Genomic DNA, 18,857 nt, shown 5'->3' on the forward strand with positions numbered 1-18,857 from the left:
ACTATATTTACACTTCAGCTTAGCAAAAATGGAGCTTATCACCAGCTACAGATGCACGCTGAAGGTTGCTCCCATCACAATTTGATTACATTGTGCTGAATAAGGCCAAATGTCCAACAGAGAAACATGCATGCGCCTGGGCATTTCTGTGTCCCTATGGGTATGTGGCGACTCATAGTTGTAGAACAGCCTATACCACTAACGCCCAGCAAACGCAGGCTAAAAATAACTCCTTTAAGGCATGCTACCTCCAGATCCAGATTTCATGAGGCCTTTTACTCGGGATGCCAAAGGTTTTGGAATGAGTTTCATGAAATGCATCATTCAGAAAGCAGCTGGGGAACCTGTCCACGTGATCTCCTGGGTAGCCTTTGAAGTTCTGGCCTCTGCTTCAAGGATATCAAATTGTAGGAACCTCCGTTGTTTCCAGAAGGGAGGAAGAACGAACGGGAGGACTGCGTCAACACTTGAGCCAGCACCACGTCAGCGTCACAAAATACAGCACCTGAGAACATCAGGCAGTCCAGTGAAAGAAATTTTACAGGAAAAAACTTGCCAATTTAGAGGTTCCTAGATTCATACATTGTTTTCCATGAAGTGAAGATGATCTAGATCATTAAAGGATATAAAACAAGAAGTGGGAGGGCAAAGGCTCACACTACCTGGTGATTTTGCAGTATTATCCCGGAAACAAGGGTCTGTTTGTAAATTTCCTTCTGGTCGTTTGCCACCACCAATGGGTTTGTGCAATAACTCTGTCATGTTCTCTTTCTCTGATCCTGTGTCTATTGGTATTAAGTGAACTCATGAGGAAACCAAGAGTTGGTTTGACAAAATATAAAATCAGTTATAGAAGCAATGAATTTTTTTGTGGAAAATACACTATATTTTTAACAAACTGACTTCTCAGCTGAAGGAAACATAATGCAGGATCAACTGCATGGGCTGAAATGCCTGTGGTCAGCACAGATGTATTTTCCATTTATAATCACGTCATGCAAACAGCATTGCTGGGACCCCATTCCAGAGAGGCAGGAACACCCACCAAGCCATACAGTGTGATTGCTGGTAACACAGTTAACTCTGGGGACTTTCTTGTAAGACTTTCATGGTTTTTTTAAATCAAAACCAACAAAGAAATCAAATGTGTGCAGCATTACTCATGGGTTACTGGAAATCTGTATAAACTCCTCAAAAGATAATTCCAAATAAAGCCCTGTTACATGAAAAATAGGTGGTCAATTTATATAGCTATGAAAATCCACTTTCCATATTTTCCTAGATTTAATTAGGAATTTGGATCTCAAGAAAGAAGGTGGCTGACCAGGCAGTTCTGAGTTTCTGGCGTTAGGGGGAAATACCAAATCTTTCCCTTGATATCAGCCATCTTGATGCCATGTGCCTCATGACCTGACTTGAAGTACTTAAAGGATCTGAGATGGTTTTTTTCTTTTTTTTTTTTAACCATTTACCCAAGCTTGTAGCCTTGGCCTAGAATCAACACTCTTCCTCAAGGGCAGAAGGAAAGGTTCTACAAGACCATTAACTCTAAGACACTGAGTATTTAAACAATGGCCAGTTGACATAGAACTCTGACCCATGACCAGCAGCAACCTTCCTAGGAAACTCTCTCTAATCAGTAGCCCAGGAAGCCAGCCTAATCTAAATCAGACTTGTAGGAAGTCAGACTGCTATCTCTAGTAACAATCTAGTAAGCTATACAGTAACTTGTAATAAGCCACCACAAACAGCCAGGACTTGATTAATATCTGACAACTTACCTAATTTTTGACCCTGTTTCCAACTTAGGATCAGCCAGAGAAAGTCAAATACGTACCACTAAGCAATCTCACTGGATACCCCACTTCTAGTTACCCTGCCCACAAGAGGTTCTCTTTGTGATTCCCTGATTTTAGAGAATAACAGCCATATTGTTACCATCTGTACACTTAGAAAACAGGCAATCTCATATGTTTAGGATTCAAACAGTGAATCAGCATCTAGCTGGGTAAAGAGAAACCACTCTATGTATTTAAACCAGAAGGACATTAAGACAAGACATTGGTTAGAGGCTCTGGAATTGCTGCAGTTGTTGGGGGGGGGAGGCAGTGATAGAAGAGCAAAAGAAAACAGCTGTTAATCTGGGATCAGGAAGCCACTCCCCTTCTGGACCAGATTCCCTGAGCCCTCACAGACTGCTACTCTAATGGGACCACGCCACTCCTAAGCAGGTAAAGGGGAGCTGCACTCCTATTTTGCTACTGAGTTTCCAAGAAGGACCCCTGAGCCCCACCCACTGGTAACCATCCCAGTCACCGCTGCCACGGCCAGAAGCTACTGCCTGAAGCCCTTCTTTGGACAGGCACTGAAGCCTTGTGCAGTCTACAGTCTTCCAAACCTCAGGGTGAAGAGAAAGGCAAGGGTGGAGTGGAGAGAACAGATGCAAGTGACCCTTGAGCAAGGAGGTTAGGGGTGCTGACCCCCATGAAGGCAAAACATCCACATTTTATAATGTTTGACTCCCCAGAAACTTTACTAACAGCTTGCTGATCAGAAGCCTTACCATTAACAGTTGATTAACACACACTGTGTATGTTATGTTATACACTACATTCTTACAATAAAGCTAGAGAAAAGAAATTGTTAAGGTCATGAAATACACTGATAGTACTCTGAAAATAAACTGCATATGAGAGGACCCACACAGTTCACACTCCTGTTGTTCAAAGGGCATCTGTATTTAGTTCAGATGATGTTTTGGCCTAGACTGGATCATAAATTCAAACTAGGAGAATGACTCAGTTAAACTTGCTGAGTCCACATTAGATTGCCATGGCACTGAGCGTCCCCTGGAGGACAGGACAGAGCTGGCCCCATTGTACCCACTTCTGATGTTACAGGCTTGGAGATGGGTCCAAGGTGGGGTGCGGGGTGGGAGGGCAGGAGAGGCAGAGGAGGAGGAGCTTTGCAAATCCTGAGCCCTGAATATAGATGGGAGTCATAGGTGGGAGCTACAGGCCTCCTGTGTGTACAAAGCTCCCCACCCTGCCCTATTTGACTCATCCTAGATCCGGAAAAATGGAGTCGCTACAGCTCTCTACAACAGCTATTAACAGCACATACACAGGAAGATTCATTTCTCCAGGGAATCAGGGCCAAATACGTGTGATTTTATGCTGGGACCATCAGTGAAAGATGGTGAGGATGGATAACAAACAGACTCCTCCTTCTTGGGTTCCTTTCCACCATGACTGAGTACTGGCCATGTGCACAGGCTCTATTGCAGGCACAGGGAATATACTAGAGAAAAAAATCTCTACCTTCATCTAGTATCATTCCATAGGGAGGAGGGAAATGATCATGCAATTCAAAGGTGGCCAGTAATATGAAAAAGAGAAAGCAGGGGAGAGGGAGGAGCAGGGCAGAGGCCAACTTGGCCACTTAATCAGGTAGATGGGAAGGGCTTTACTGAAGAGGTACTATTTGGGCAAAGACTTTAAGAAAGTGAGGAAGTCATGTGAACACCAAGGGAAGGCATCCCTAGCAGAGCAAATCCAAAGCCCTGGGGCAAAACATGCTTGGTGTGTCAAGCAAATAGTTCAGTGTGGCTAGAACAGAGAAGCAGCAGTGAGGTCAGAAAGTTGAAGGGCACATCACTGTGAAGAGTGGCTCTCAGAGCGAGATGGGAAGGCACTGGGGAACTCAGAGCAAAACGATGATGTGATCCAGCTTAGGGTTTATGGGAGCCAGAAGGAGGTGGCAAAAATGGGTGTGGATGTAGTCGGCAAGGGTAGAGGTCAGGGAGACCACTTAGGTCTCCACTGCAGTGCTGCAGATGAGAGCTTCCCTGTGAGGAGCAGGGAGGTGTTGGTAAGGGGTTTGTTTACACAGATGCAATTCTGGCTAGTTTCCTGTGTCTGCAGCACTCCACTGGAAAACCCCGTTCTACACACATCCTATTGATGCTAGGTGTGAAGTATCACTGTGAGGCCTGCATATTACACTAAAATTCACTTTCTATGTGCTGCCTCTTTGCCCCACCTGCTTCATTTTGGCTGAAAATGTTTTCTGCTCTTCGATCACCATTAATTAGACAGCTAAATGTATTTCACAGAGCACATCTACCCTTTTACTCACTTATAGCACTTCTTTCCAAATGAGGACTCTTTCAACAGAAAACGACTTTGTGAATATTTCCATTCAATTGTAATTTTAGTGCCCAGATGAAAAAGCCAAAAAGCTACAATAAAGTTAGTAATGCTTGAAAATGTCATAAAAATACAACAGCATCCCCACTCAACTGCAAAGTAATTGCAGGTATACTCACAAAAGCAAACACTTAGAATTTACTGACCACGTGGCGACTGCCTAAGGGTTCATGGACCCCTTGTGACAGTCACAGAAATGGCCTCTGCAGGAAGTGAAACGCCAGTCAGGCAGCTCTGATACACGGAATTCCATCAGAACTCATTTAACTAAGGAGATCAGTTGTCATGGGACAGAAGCAAGATTTCAGAATACAATAAATTAACAGAAACTTAGCACTACGGTTTACGTGGATGGAGGTGGTAGACTGATTTCCCTTGAAAATCAAGTACTAGCCATCTCACACCCAAAGAGGTGGCCTAAGGTGGTCACTCCCTTCATTAAGTTGCAGGCTCTTGGTCAAATAGCTATAAAGGAAATTCCCTTTAAATGTCACCAATTCCAGATCTCATACCCAACCCAAATCTTTGGTCAATTAGCATTTCCTTGAGCTAACAAGGTAAAACTTAATTCCCTTAATACCCATGAAAGCAAACCATGACTTAGCAGGCAAAACCATGATTTTCCCCTTGAAAGTAAATTCTTTGATAAGAAATTAAGAAAGCCATACCTCTTAGCATTTATCATTCTCAATGTTAGATTTAGAAAGAACATATAAGATATTTTAGGAACTGATAATATGTAACAGAATTTGACATGCCAGGGTGTTATAATGAACGAGTGTTATGATTTTGATGGGAAATCTGCACTTAAGGGATTTAGACTTGGGATGTTGACTTGAAATCTTATAAATTTGCATATAATATTGGAACATTTAAAGTATTGGTTCTCAAACCTTCACATGCATCAGAACCATCTGGAGAGCTTCCAAGGCCAATCCCTAGTTTCTTCTTCAGTAGAAAATTTGCATTTCTAACAAATCTCAGATGATGCTAGCATGCTGTGGGCCCAGGGACACTTAGAGAAACACTGATCTATAAGCTCTTAAGACTCACTTTATTTATAAGGTAAATTAGACTTATAAGAATTACTTAAGAACTTGAGAGAGTTTAAGTCAAAGTACTTAAAAAGGAAGTCAATATTCACAAACGCCATTTAAAATATTTAAGGACGTTAATGATCTAGGTTTGTAAATGGTAACAAACAATATATGGTCCTATGAAAATTTACCCATTTATATATAGAACATTAAGGTTTATAAGTTTAAGGAAAACCTCAGGTTGTAGATGAGTAAATTCATTCAATTGAATATTGTAAGGTAAATGAAACCAGACCAGGCAAGCGGCAACAAAGGAGCCAAAAAAATTTTTCTAGTGCAATCCCAGGCAGGGTTCACCAGTTCGTGCATGGGTCAGGGAAGTCGCACCCAGTAGGAGGGGCGACAGGCTTATCAAGGTGCTGGGAGAGCTCTGAGGACGTGATCACCAATGATTGGTCCTGCTGGGTTGCTGGGGAGAGAGTACTGTGACACGTTTTAGGCGGGACCTGTGGCTAGGGACGTCCCATTAAATCATTTGAGTGACATTTGCCATTCTCTTCCTTATTTGGCTCAAGTCAGGTTCCTCCAGTGAGACCCATCCCTTCCTCTGCTCCCTCCAGTCTTACATTCCGGCCTTTTTGTCATAGGGGGTGCTGGCTCATTCTAGCTACTTCTTGCTGAGGAGGGGCAGTGTGGGGAAGTTACAGCTGGTATGTAGCTGCGGGTGGTTCAGAGGGAAGGGACGAGTATTGGTGTAACAGCATCTGGTTAACCATAACTCGGGAGATTTCTGCCAGTCACTGTTGAAAAAACCTGAGGATACAAGGGGCGAGTTTTAAGGCCTCCTGGGATAGGCATGCTGCCGCCACCAATGCTCGGAGGCAAGGTTGCCATCCCTGGGCAGTGGAGTCTGTTTGGACAGAAAGGCAACTGGTCGGTATGAGGGCCCCACTGGTTGGACTAGAACTCCAGTTGCTACTCCAGCTTCTTCTTTAGTGAACAGGATGAAAGGCTTGTGAGGATTGGGAAGCATGAGGTGGGGGGTAGCAAGGAGAGTGGTCTGCGAATTCTCAGAAGCTTGAGCTACTGTTGAGGGGGAAGTGAGGGGCCCAGTGGGGGTCTCTTTGGCTGCAGCATATAGCAGTTTAGCAAGTATAGCAAAGTTGGGGACCCAATGTCTGAAGAAGACCACCAGTCCCAGGAACAACAAGATCTCAGCACCTGAGGTGGGGGGCTGGAGTTCCCTGATGGAGGTGGTGCGGTCCACCATGAGGGCCTTGGAGGTGGGGGTTAGGGCCACCCCTAGGTAGGTGACTTGTAGGGTGCAGAGTTGAGCTTTGGTTGGGGAGACCCTAAATCTCCATTGTGCCAGGAAGTTAAGGAGGGAGGCTGTGTCTTGGAGGAAGATTTTTTTTGAGGGGCTGCACAGGAGGAGCTCATCTACATACTGGAGGAGGGTGCTGCACCCACAGTCATAGAGGGATAGGTCTCTGGCCAACACTTAGCTAAAAAGGTGGGGGCTGTCATGGAATCTCTGGGGCAGAACCATCCAGGTTAACTGTTGGGTTCAGTGAGTGTCCAGATCTTCCCAAGTAAAGGCAAGAAGCAGCTGGGAAGTGGGATGTAGGGGATGGTGAAGAAAGTGTCTTTAAGGTCTAGGACTGTGAAATGAGTGGTAGTGGGGGTTATCTAAGATAAAAGAGTATATGGGTTAGGGACAACTGGATGTAGTGGCACTACAGCTGAGTTGATTATCTGTAGATCTTGTACCAGTCGATAAGCACCAAATGGTTTTCTGATTGGTAGTATGGGAGTATTGCAAGGGGAATTGGTGGGAACCAGGAGACCCTGGGCGAGAAGCCAATTGACAATGGGCTGAAGACCCTTGCAGTGGGTGTGTGAAATAGGAAACTGAGGCCGAGAAGGGAAGCAGGAGGGGTCCTTGAGATGAATGAGGACTGGAGTGTGGTGTCTGGCCACTACTGGAGTGGAAGTGTCCCAGACCACTGGGTCTGCCTTCTCAGAGGAAATGGGGAAGTCAGACGAGGGCTCAGGGGAGGAGACAGCCTGGGCGAGGGCAAGGACCGGAGCTGGGGGGCTTGGTGTGAGGAGAGACAGATAGATGCCCCAAGCTTACATAGAAGGTCACTTCCTAGCAAGGGGGCTGGACATGATGGAATGACTGAAAATGAATGAGTGAAGGGACAGCCTTTGAAGAGGCAGGACACCAGGCCTGTTTCCAGAGGTTTAGAGGGGGGTCCCAGAGACTCCCACAACTGAGACCTGGGAAGGATGTAGTAAAGGCCTGTGGAAGGAGGGTAAAACAGAATAGGTAGCCCCTGAGTCCTCCAAAAGGGAGATGGACTTAGCCGCTACCCGTAGTATGGCCCTGGGCTCGGCAAGGGTGATCAGGGTGCTTGAGTCCAGGTGGCTTTAGTTATCCAGGAGACGTGGGAATTCTGAGGAGGGGCCCATCAGAGAAGCTGGCTCCCTGCAAAATTCTGTCACCGGAGGGTGGCTCATCTCAAGGGGGCACTCCAACTTCCAGTGACCCTTCTGTCTGCAGACAGGGCAGGGCCGAGTCGGTGGCCTGGGGTTGGGGCAATGTTTTGCCCAGTGGCCATCCTGGCCACACCTGAAGCAGATTCGTGGAGGCATGCAGGTCTCAGATTGTTTCCTGAAGCAGGGGGCCCTGGGCCCCTGTTGTGCTGGGTTTTAAGGGCCACCTTCTGTTTTAGCCTCTGGGCCTGAATGGCCTCGCCTTCCTCCTCTTGGGTATTATAAACTTTAAAGGCCATATTTACCAGGTCTCGGAGTGGAGTCTGGGGGCTCTCTTCTGCCTTTTTTAGTTTACGCCAGATGTCCAGGGCGGACTGGGTGATAAAATGGGTAGCTAGGACCATGGACCCCAGCGGTGAGGAAGGATCTAAATGGGTGTGGAGGGTAAGAGCCTCAGTTAATAAATTAAGGAAAGAGGCTGTGTTTTCATTAGGCTCTTGAATGACCTCCCTCAGTTTGTCATAGTTAACAATTCTTTTAGCTGCCTTATCCATACCTGCAATAAGACAGCAGACCATCTATTTCTCCTAGTCCTACCTGTGGCATTATCTTGATAGTTCCATTGTGGGTCTTCAGCAGGCACTGCCGTGGCCCCAACCAGTAGAGATTGGTTGGAGTTATGCACCTGGTCGGCGTAGTCTTGAGCTGTTGAGGTGACATGATCATGCTCCTCAGGGGTGAGAGTGGAGGTTAGAATCACATGGAGGTGGTGCCATGTGAGTTCATGTGCTTGAGTGAGGTAACGAAACTCCTTGGTATAGGCAGTTGGATTGGCAGAGTGTGAGCCCAGGTGTTTTTCTATCTGAGACAGGTCTCCCAGGGAGAAGGGGACATGTACTTGAACCAGTCCTTCAACACCAGCCACTTCCTGAAGGGGGGCCAATAATTGGGCCCGGGATCTAGTGAACGGAGGGCTGGCCCAGTTAGGATGTGGCTTGGGAATATAAGATGGCGGCGGGGTGGGTGTAGGAAGCAAAGTAGGAGAAGGACAAGATGGTGGTGATGACAGAAGATGGGGGTATAACTTGCAAGTGGTGGGAGTAAGTCTGGAAATAGAGGAGTTAGATGTGACATCAGTAGGACCGGAGGCCAGTGGTTGTGTCCCTGTGGCAGGGGGACAGAAGCAGGTGGGGGAAGGGAATTGACTGAACTTCGGGGGACTGAAGTCGAAGACAAAGGAGGAATTAAAGATGGCGGTTTGGAGGGTGGAGGAGTTGGATAGGGGAGGGGTGAGATGGGAGATGACACAGGCGCAGGCACAGAAGAGGCCTGAATGGAAGAGGCCTGGGCACCAGAGGGCGAATAAGGAGGGGGTTGGGAGGGGGCAGATGGTTGAGGAGGAGGAGATGGAAGAGAAGGAGAAGGAGGAGTAGGGGCTGGACGGGGGAGGCCGAGGTCCTCTGGGGGTTCTGTAAAGGAAGATTCCGGTGCGGTGAGAGGTTGGTAGCCCTTACCAGAGGACTTGGCCAGGGGGGTCTGGGCCAAGGAACACTTGACACAGAGGTCTAGGCGGGAGCGCAATGCCCAAAAGGCCTGGACATAGGGAACCTTGGACCATTTCCCAGTCCAGTGACAATAGTTGCCGAGATCAGTAAGGAGGCCTTAATCAAAAGTTCCCTCAGGGGACCAGCGAGACTGGTTATCCAGACGATATTGGGGCCAGGCCCGGGAACAAAGGAAGATCAGCTTCCATTTATGGATGTCCTCAGATAAGCCCAGAGTAGTGGGATGGGAAGTGAGACACCTCTGGGGCCTGTGCCTCAGGTTTTGAGTGCTGGCTTCCCATGACTATCTCCTCCATCCCCAGGTCCCTAAACGAGTAGGTCTAGCGTCCTGGATCTACTCCGGTTAGGGATGGGAAAAACAGGTTTGGTGATCTGGAGATAGGGAGGTCTCTACTATACCGGAGCCAAATAGGCACAGGCCAGATGCGGCCGCAATTTTGGACCAGGTGCCCCAGGGAGGGTAGGAGGAGGGAGCAGGGAAGACGAGGGACCCACCAAGTTGTCTGAGGCCCTGGGATCAGGTCCCGTTCTGGAGAGAGGTCCCAGGTCGGGAGAGGAGGGGGGAGCCTGCTGGGGCCCCACACTGTCCTCCCGGGTTTCTGCACCAAATGTAAGGTAAACAAAACCAGACCAGGCAAACGTCAACAAAGGAGCCAAAAAAATTTATTAGCGCAATCCCAGGTGAGGTTCACTGGTCCGCACACGGGCGAGGGAAGTTGTGCCCAGTAGGAGGGACGACAGGCTTATCAAGGGAGCTGGGAGAGCTCTGAGGGCATGATCACCAATGACTGGTCCTGCTGGGTTGCTAGGAAGAGAGTACGGTGACACATGTTTTAGGGGGGACCTGTGGCTAGGGACCTCCTGTTGAATCATTTGAGTGACATTCTCCATACTCTTCCTTATTTGGCTCAAGTTGGGTTCTTCCAGTGAGACCTGTTCCTTCCTCTGGTACCTCCAGTCTTACAAATATTAATATTTAAAAATCAACATCCCCTCTGAATAAGTTTTTGTGCACAAAATTCACGCTGGACATAGAAACCCAACAAAGAGAGTAGTCACACCATTTCCTGGAGCTTCCAAGCAAACCATTTCATGCCTCTTCAAATGGCCTTACTCTTCTGCTCATGGAGGCAGGACTTGCTTTGAAGACAGTGGGCTGAACTGAGTCCACATCCTGATTGACTTTGTCCGCTACAGGAATGAATCTCCTGCAAACGCTCTGGGAGGGAGCATTTCTTTCAGCCCTTCCTCCCCTGCTCACCGTCATTGTCTTCGCACATTGTCAGAGGATACCACAGAGAGAAGAATGGCACGTCAAGATCAACCTTCCTCCAGAGACGTTCCTTGAAATAATGTTGAATAGCTGTGATTTTGGAAACCTTTACTTCTGAGACCAATTATCTCTCTGCAACAATGTATTCACCCTTCACCAGCTTGCCTTCTGGATTCAGCTGTTTTCTGTAAGTCCAGATGTATTTTGAATCACAGATGTGATCATTCAAGTTAAGTAAATATTCTATGTTTTTAAAAAGGGACATTTATCAGCCTCCAGGGAACACAGTCCTTGGTTCATTTTCCAAATTAGAACTGTTGGTTTTCATTTCTTTTTTAGACTTAAAAGCATTAATATATCATAAAAAAAACAGTGGAAACACCTAGAGCTACCCTCTAGTTCAAGGAGGAAATATAGTTAGTGAAGGTCCTCAATTTCCATAGGTTCCATACTCCATTTGGAACCTAATTCCACAGAGAGCTAAAATCAGTCATTTGCCTGAGGCCAGATCTACCTCTATGGTATCCTCAGAGGTTTTCTTAATTTTATTTGGGTTACCAAAGTAATCCCTTCTTTTCTGGGAACTTTAATTTTTGGGTCTAATGTTACATGACAATTTACAGAAAGCTTGTCAGAGGAAAAAAATCTATGGCCAATTTCTTCTGAGCCTCAAAACACTGTAGTATGTGCAATTAGCCTCAGACAAATGCTTCATTTTAAAAGTGTTCTTAGCATAGACACAGGCTAGAAAAGCAGATTTCATAATGAGATGCCTCAAATTCTGGCTTTTGCCTTGTCTAAACCTGCTTTCTCATTTGAAAAAAGGAAAATAATACCTACTTAATTTAGTGTCTGGCACATAAGTGCCCAAGAAATGTTAGCTATGATTCTCTTTTTTAAAAAAATCTGTTGCATTATTAAAATATTAACATATTGTTTTCAATCTTGCTTTGCATTATGACCTTCTCACAACTTAAATGACCTTTTCTGAGTATCAGAAACTCTCATATAACTCAACATGGGTGCCTACATAACTCACCATGGCCAAATATTCAACTTACCAAACTAGACAGTAGGATACACTTTAAACTGATTCCCCTGTGGCAATGATTCTCTTTTAACCTAAACGCCTATCCCAGAATGGTTAGTCCCTTTGATGGAATTATATATGGTCATTAAAAATTGCTTTGTAAACCATGTAATAAAGTATATTGTAGAACTACTAGATTAAAAATAATGTAAATAAACTTTTAAAAACTAAAGACAGAAAATCCACCAAATTATTAATAAATTGTGGAATTATGGCCTTTAAAAATTATCCTTTCTACATTTTGGAGATACTGTAATTTGGTCACTAGAGATCAAATGAGCTCAATAAATAGAAATTTTAAAACTGAATTGCATTAGCATATTGGATTCTAATAAAAACTACCAATTGCTATTGTATGGCACACAATTGTATTTTACACACCCACACATAATCTCCCCCACACAAAAAAAACAGCCACTAAATCATTGCTTACCTTCAAGACATTGTTTGCTTAATTTCAATAAACCTTTATAGATCAGGTGGTTCTTCTTTCCATTTTACAGGTGAGGAAGAGGCTAAGAATTGGCACACCCAGCTTATTCTGGAGCTCTATAGACACTGTCAACAGAACATTATGCTTCTTGGCCACCCTGTTCACCTTGCTCAGCCTTATGGAAACTCTCACTGAACTAGCTGTGTACCCAGGGGCCAGATACACAGCCTCTCTGATGTGTATACCCAAGTACAAAATGGGAATGGAGGCATCCACCCTCCCCACTGCATAAGCTTACAGGAGAACCAAATGTAGGGCAGGTGACAACTTTTTAAATATGTAAAAAATTCTTCCTAAATAAGACTAAAATTACACTAATTGTGGATAACTGCTTCATGTTGTTTGGAAAGCAACTGCCACTTGCTAGATGCTCCAAAATATTAGTGCCCTTCACAAGGTCCTCTCTGAAAGTAAGAAGTGTTAATGGAATTGAAGTTCTGTATAATTTCAGAGTTCTCAAGAACCTTTGAGGTCATTTATCCAACCTCTCTGCAGCATCTCTGATGTTATTCAGGCTCTGCTTGAGCCCTTCAATTCAAAGTCTACCTCAGGGGGACCTTGTCTTCTTTTGGCCTATACAGAAAGTGTCATTCCCTTTACAAGTCTAACTATGGCAATAAGCTCAAAAAAAAAAAAAAAACCCAGAAAAGTAGAAACTTTTTTCTTTATTTTAAGAGAATTATAATCAAATTCTGTTTAGAAGTATTTTCTTATTCCTTGTCAGCTTTCTTGTGCTGTGCTCTTCTGAATGTCTAATTAGGAAGTATCATCTTTCCTGGGTTTGCACTGAGCACTGTTACTCTGCAGGCAAGAATTTTCGTTTTTAAATTTTCATGACATCAATGTAATCTTATATCATAAAATATAGGGGGGAAAATTAGCTTCTTGGGGGCTAGTTGTACACTGTGGGTACCGATTTGTAAATACCTTGCCTGGAACCTCAGAACTGGAGACATAATGACAAACCTCTGCAAAGTAATGATGAGAGCAAATCCTTCTGGAATACTCTGGATACCACGGGGTAAGAGAAAGTATAACCCTTACACACCAACCACCACCCCCTTCAGTGGGAAAGCTTCTCTTATTGATAATTTAGACATAGAAATATGTTGAAATGTAACTATGCTCAGCCTTACTCAGCTCAGGCATGCAGCACAGTCTGCCTGTTTTACAGTCCTTGAGGAAGAATAGGATTGTGAAGACAAATCATGTGGCCCTAGTGGCCAACTGCTCCTACTGTCCCACCTCTGGTAATGACAGCTGTGAGGTAGTTTGAATCCTTATCTTGACCCATGCCATAGCACAGATCCTGCAAATATCAGGGTGTCCACACATGTCAAGGTTTCATCCATAATAGGAAAAAACTGTTCTTGTGAAGAAAAACAGCATAATTCAGAAAGCAATTAGGCCCAAAATGTCCTCTTGCAGGTGTAATGGTTGGAATCTATCAGCTCCTCTCATTTACTCAAGCCCCAATTACTCATGGTAAGAGGTGCCCAGCCTAAAGAACATTCCAGCTCTCTCATTTGACCCAGAGAGTGAGAGTGGGTTCCATCATTTAGAAAAGCAGCAGTCTTGCCCAGAATGAGAGGACTTACAGGAACCCTTCCCAAGGAAATCTTGGCTGCTAAAAGATATGGCCAGATCACAGGTAAGCTTGTTTTATCAGAGGTCACCTAGGTGTCCTTACCCAGCCATCCCCAAATTCTCCAAGCCCTGCCTCCCCCAAACTCCTAAGAATTTCAAGAAGCATTTACCCACCTAGGTATCTGGAGTCCCCTGCAGGCTCGTGAACTGAGTTCTGTGGCAACTAAAACTCCCGAGTTACAGCTATTTCCTGGTTCTCAGCAGCCAACTGGAACGTGTCACAGTGCAAAAATGGATGCTGGAATTGTGCTCTGAGTAAGGATGAAAGCCGGCCTGTAGTATGTGGGGCTTGACTGTTCTGGTCGCCTCCTGCCTGCTCTTCTTTTCCACAAAGGAGTGTGTAGAGGGGGTGTCATGGATGTGGTTAGTGCAAAGTATTAATACTTTATTTATTCACTGAGTAATTCTACTTAGGTATGATTATATAAATATTAAACTAATATCATAAATGTTGTCTAAGTTAACATTTTCAATTCCTATATATGTCTATATATATGTTTCATGGCATCCTGCAACAAATATGAAAAATGTGGGTTCAAAGCCTCATCTATATTATCTTTAAAAAACTGGCTTCAGAATACCGAGTAGCCAAGAATACTGAGAAAAATGAGCACCACAGAGGATAAAAGTATATCCAGGTTTCAATTCTCTGGGCCTGGAGGAACCTGGCTTACACACACTTAAAGCTTTAGCTTATACAAAATTCCAATATGATCTTTCCTCATCTTTTCAGAATCTAATTTATAGAGACAAATCAGGTAAGCCCAAAATATGAGTTTGGGAGATTGCCACAATTCTTTTATGGAAAGAAAAGCCTAAAATGTCAGCACAGAAGGTAACCAGCAGAAATGGCACACTGAGGTGTTAATTAGGCCCCATGTGGAAACCAAAACAGAGGCAGGCACTGGCACCACGTGAAAGGAAAGGAGCGACACACAGCAGCAATTCACTGGAGAAATCCGCTTTATTAGGGAAAGGTGCTGGGTTATATAGGAAGGGGCATGGGGTGATTGAGGTGTCACTTCTACGGGGCTGGTGGCTGTTAGCTAGGTGCTGGGATTTGGAGGGGGGCGAGAGGTGATTGGGCTCTAGGTGGAGCCGGCGGGAACTGAGGACCCCGAAGAGAAGCCGGAAGTTCACTATCTCACTGGTGGGGGCCCTTCATTCCCCCCTTTCTCCTCTATGGGGTTGTGGGCGTTGCTTTCTCTCTGACTGCTTCCTGCTGAACGGGGGCGGAGAAGGGAGTGAGGGCTTGAGGATTGGGAGGAAAGGGTTGATAGGACTCCCCACAGTAAGGATGAGTAGATGTGGACTTCTTCAGGTTGGAAATCAATGAAGGTTCCCTGTAACCATAGGTCGAGGACCTGTTGATTCCAATGGTGCCAGGAGGATATGGGTGTCGGGAGCCAGGCATCTGCAGCCATTGTTTCCAGGAACAATTTCCAGTGGAGAGAGGGGTCCATCTCAGCGTGTGGTGAGGAGGTCACATGAGGGTGAGGAATCTTCTGTGGCCAGAAGCTGGTAGTTCCTGAGTAAAAGCTGGTTGAAAGCTTGATTAGAGATTTTTCTGACTTGGGATTTGATGAACTTTATTATACAGGGTAAGAAGAGACAGGTGAGAAGAATGATTATTATGGGGCCTGCAATGGGCCACAGCCAGGTAAGGAGGGGGTTTGTTAGTATTGAAGAGAATGGGTTAGAATTGGAAGCAGAATGGAGGCTGGAGGCAAGGTCAGTGAGTTTGGTGATGTCAGTTTCCACAATGCCGGATTCATTGATGTAATAGCAGCACTCTTCCTGGAGGAAGATGCAGGTGCCGCCCTTCTCAGCTGTAAGCAGATCTAAGGCCCGCCGGTTTTGAAGGGTGACCTTAGCTAGCAAAGTGACCTGTCTTTGGAGAGAGGCTAGGGAATCGGCAGTGGATGTCAGGGCTCCCTCAAGTTTGGCGTTGAGATCTCTAACTGCCCATAGAGAGTGACCCAAGGCTCCTCCCGAAAACCCTGCCCCAATGGCTAAGGTGATCAAAGAGATACCAACCATGATGGGAAGGAAAGCAGCCCTTTTTGTGCGTGAGGGCAAGGGAGGTTGGAGCTCAAGAAATTCTGCCATGCTGTCAAGTGTAAGCTGTGGGATTAGGGTGATGAGAATGCAGGGTGTATCGGAGTTGGGAGGCAGTGAGTTGAAAAGGCTGCCATTACACCAAAAGAAGTGTCCCGGTTGCGTAAAAGTCTTAGAGCCGGAGGTAGGGGTGTAGATAGAGAGGCAGTGAAGTGCGCTGGAGGGGGGTGGAGTTGGGCCTACACAGTGGTGGATGGTGAGATTATCTGCATATTCTGGTTCCCATAGGGGTATGTCTGCCAGGGGGCGGAGGGGTTGTCTTTCTGCATGGAAGGAGTAGTTGGAAATATTGAGGGGCACGGCGGCCAGCAGTGGGCGCTGTAGTGATGCGCACAAGAAACAATTGGCGGTGTTGAGGGTGTGGTTGAGAAAGATGGTGGTGTCTTGAATGAGCTGTAACCAAGAGTAGGAGGAATAAGATGAAGAGGCACCATCAAGAGTTTGGATAATGACATTTTCGGAATGTCTGATATCTGATGCAACTTGAGAGATCTGGGAGTGAGAGGGAACATACTCTCGAGAGATATGAAGGGTACCATGGGGGGACGAGGACCCCCGTAGTAAACTGAGGCTCTTACTCCAGCAGCCCATCGAGAGTCCCAGGGATCTGGGATTGATAAGGAGAATGAGCCGTTGGGATATTTCATGAAACAGTTGGAGGAGTAATACTGTGGGCACTGGAAGTTACCCAGGTAGTGAATGGCGCAAGACCAGTAGGGACATCCCCCGTAGGTGTCTTGCCATTGCCTGCAATAGGCTTGTTTGGTCATAGAGGAAGCAGAGGTAGGGAGAATAAAGGTAGCTGTTAGTGAGCACTTCAGTGGAGGGAGGAAAGTGGAGGTATAAAGGCTCAGAGCAGCCTTTCAGAGGGCAGTCTGATGTGGCAATGAGGGCAGTAACTTTTGTTTGATGCTGTGTGTAAGTCTGTCTGACTTTAAATCGCCATACAAAGGAGGCTGGGGTGGTGGGAAAGACAATAGGAATGAGGAAAAAAAGCGAGAGAGCAGTAAAGGAGGAAAAAGTCATGATTCGGGTATGGATGGCAAAGGGGGTGAATGGGAGATGCGGAGTTTCAAGGGATCAGAGGGATGAGGTGTGGTAGACTAGACAGCATCTTGGGCTGTATCCGAAGGACTCTGGATTGTGACTGATGGGTCTTGGGTGTCCAGAGAAGGTGGGTCCTGGGTATTTGGTTTCAACCTGGAGATATGAATCCAAGGGGTGACAGAGTTATCAGGCAGTGAGAGCTTAGCAGCCAAGAGGGTGCAGAGAATAACTGGGTGTGGACATTCCCATTTTAGGGTGAGAGAGGGCCGATCATCTGGCGGCTTATAAAACACTAGTTGGCCAGGCTGCAAGACAGGAGGATTTTGGGAGGCGGATGGATCAGGAAGGAGCCAATCCTGGTATTTCCACAATTCAGTGCAGAGGAGAGAGAGTAGTGGAAGGGCCATATTGGGAGGAATTGGTCCTTTGTGGGAAGGGAGCCCCGGGGGTAGAATCGGGCGGCTGTACATGATCTCAAAGGGCGACAAGAAGGAAGGTTTCTTTGGGAGGGCCCGAATGCGGAGTAGAGCTAAGGGAAGTAAGCAAACTCAGTCAAGGTGTAGTTCTAGAGATAGTTTGGTCAGGATGTCCTTTAGAATCCTATTGGCTCTTTCTACTTTTCCCGAAGCTTGTGGTCGATAAGGACAATGTAAATGCCAGGGGAGCGAGAGCAACTTGGAGAGGTTCTGGATAATTTGGGCAGTGAACTCAGGGCCGTTATCTGATTGGAGTGAAGTGGGCATCTCGAACCTAGGAAAGATCTGGGTGAGGAGGATAGAGGCAACTGCGGACGCTCGTTTGTTAGTGGTGGGGAAAGCTTCGACCCATCCTGAAAATGTATCTACTAACACGAGTAGGTATCTGTTACGCCATACAGGGGGCATGTTAGTGAAGTCTATTTGCCAATCTGCGGCAGGGACATTACCCCTTGCTTGATGTGCTGGGAAGGGTCAGGCCTTGAGGTGGGTATTAGGGTTAGTGCATTGGCAGATGGTGCACCTGCAGGTGATTTGGTTAAGTAGGGTTTTGTCTTCAGGAGAGAGAGGAAAAAAAGATTGTAAAAAATGGATCAAGGATTGGGGGCTGGGATGGAACAGATCATGTAAGAGGCGTAAGAGAGACTCTTTGTCCTGGGAACAGAGGATGTCTTGTGATAAGGCTAAAACCGCAAGGGCAGATGGATTGTTGTCTGGTGTGTCTTCTGATAGGGCAACTGACTGGGCTACTCTGTCACCTTTGTTGTTACCTCTTGCAATGGGGGAGTCATCCTTTTGATGTGATTTGCAGTGGACTATGCCTAGTCGGTGTGGGAGTTGTGAAGTCTCTAGAAGTTTAGTAATTAAGGCTGAATTAGTTATGGAATTTCCTTTTGTGGTGAGGAGGCCTCGTTCTTTCCATACTGCCGCGTGAGACAAGAGAATGTGGAATACATACTTGGAGTCAGTATACAATGTGAGAGACATGTCCTGGGCCAGAGTGCAAGCTCTGGTGGCTGCAATGAGTTCGGCCTGTTGATTGGTTGTACTGGGGGGTAGGGCTCGTGCCTCCATGACATCTTCGAGAGAGACTACTGCGTATCCTGCGTAGTGGGTGCCCTCATGTTTAAAGGCGGACCCATCAGTAAACCAGATGAGGTCGGAGTGTGAGAGGGCTCCTTCAGAGATAGTGGAGTGGCACGGAAGGAAGTTGTGAAGGGCTTCTAGGCAATCATGCGAGGGAGTATGAGGAGAGTAGGGTAGAGGAAGAAGAGTGGCCGGATTCAGGGGCTGGCAGGGGAGGAAAGAAATGTCTGGATTTTGGAGGAAAGAGGACAGTAAGGTCAGGAGTCTGGAGGGAGGGAGAGTCTATAAACTTTTGTAGGTTAAGAGATCTTTTAGGTG

The sequence above is a fragment of the Manis javanica genome, chromosome 9 (assembly GCF_040802235.1).
Source record: "Manis javanica isolate MJ-LG chromosome 9, MJ_LKY, whole genome shotgun sequence".
NCBI classification, from domain to species: Eukaryota; Metazoa; Chordata; class Mammalia; order Pholidota; family Manidae; genus Manis; species Manis javanica.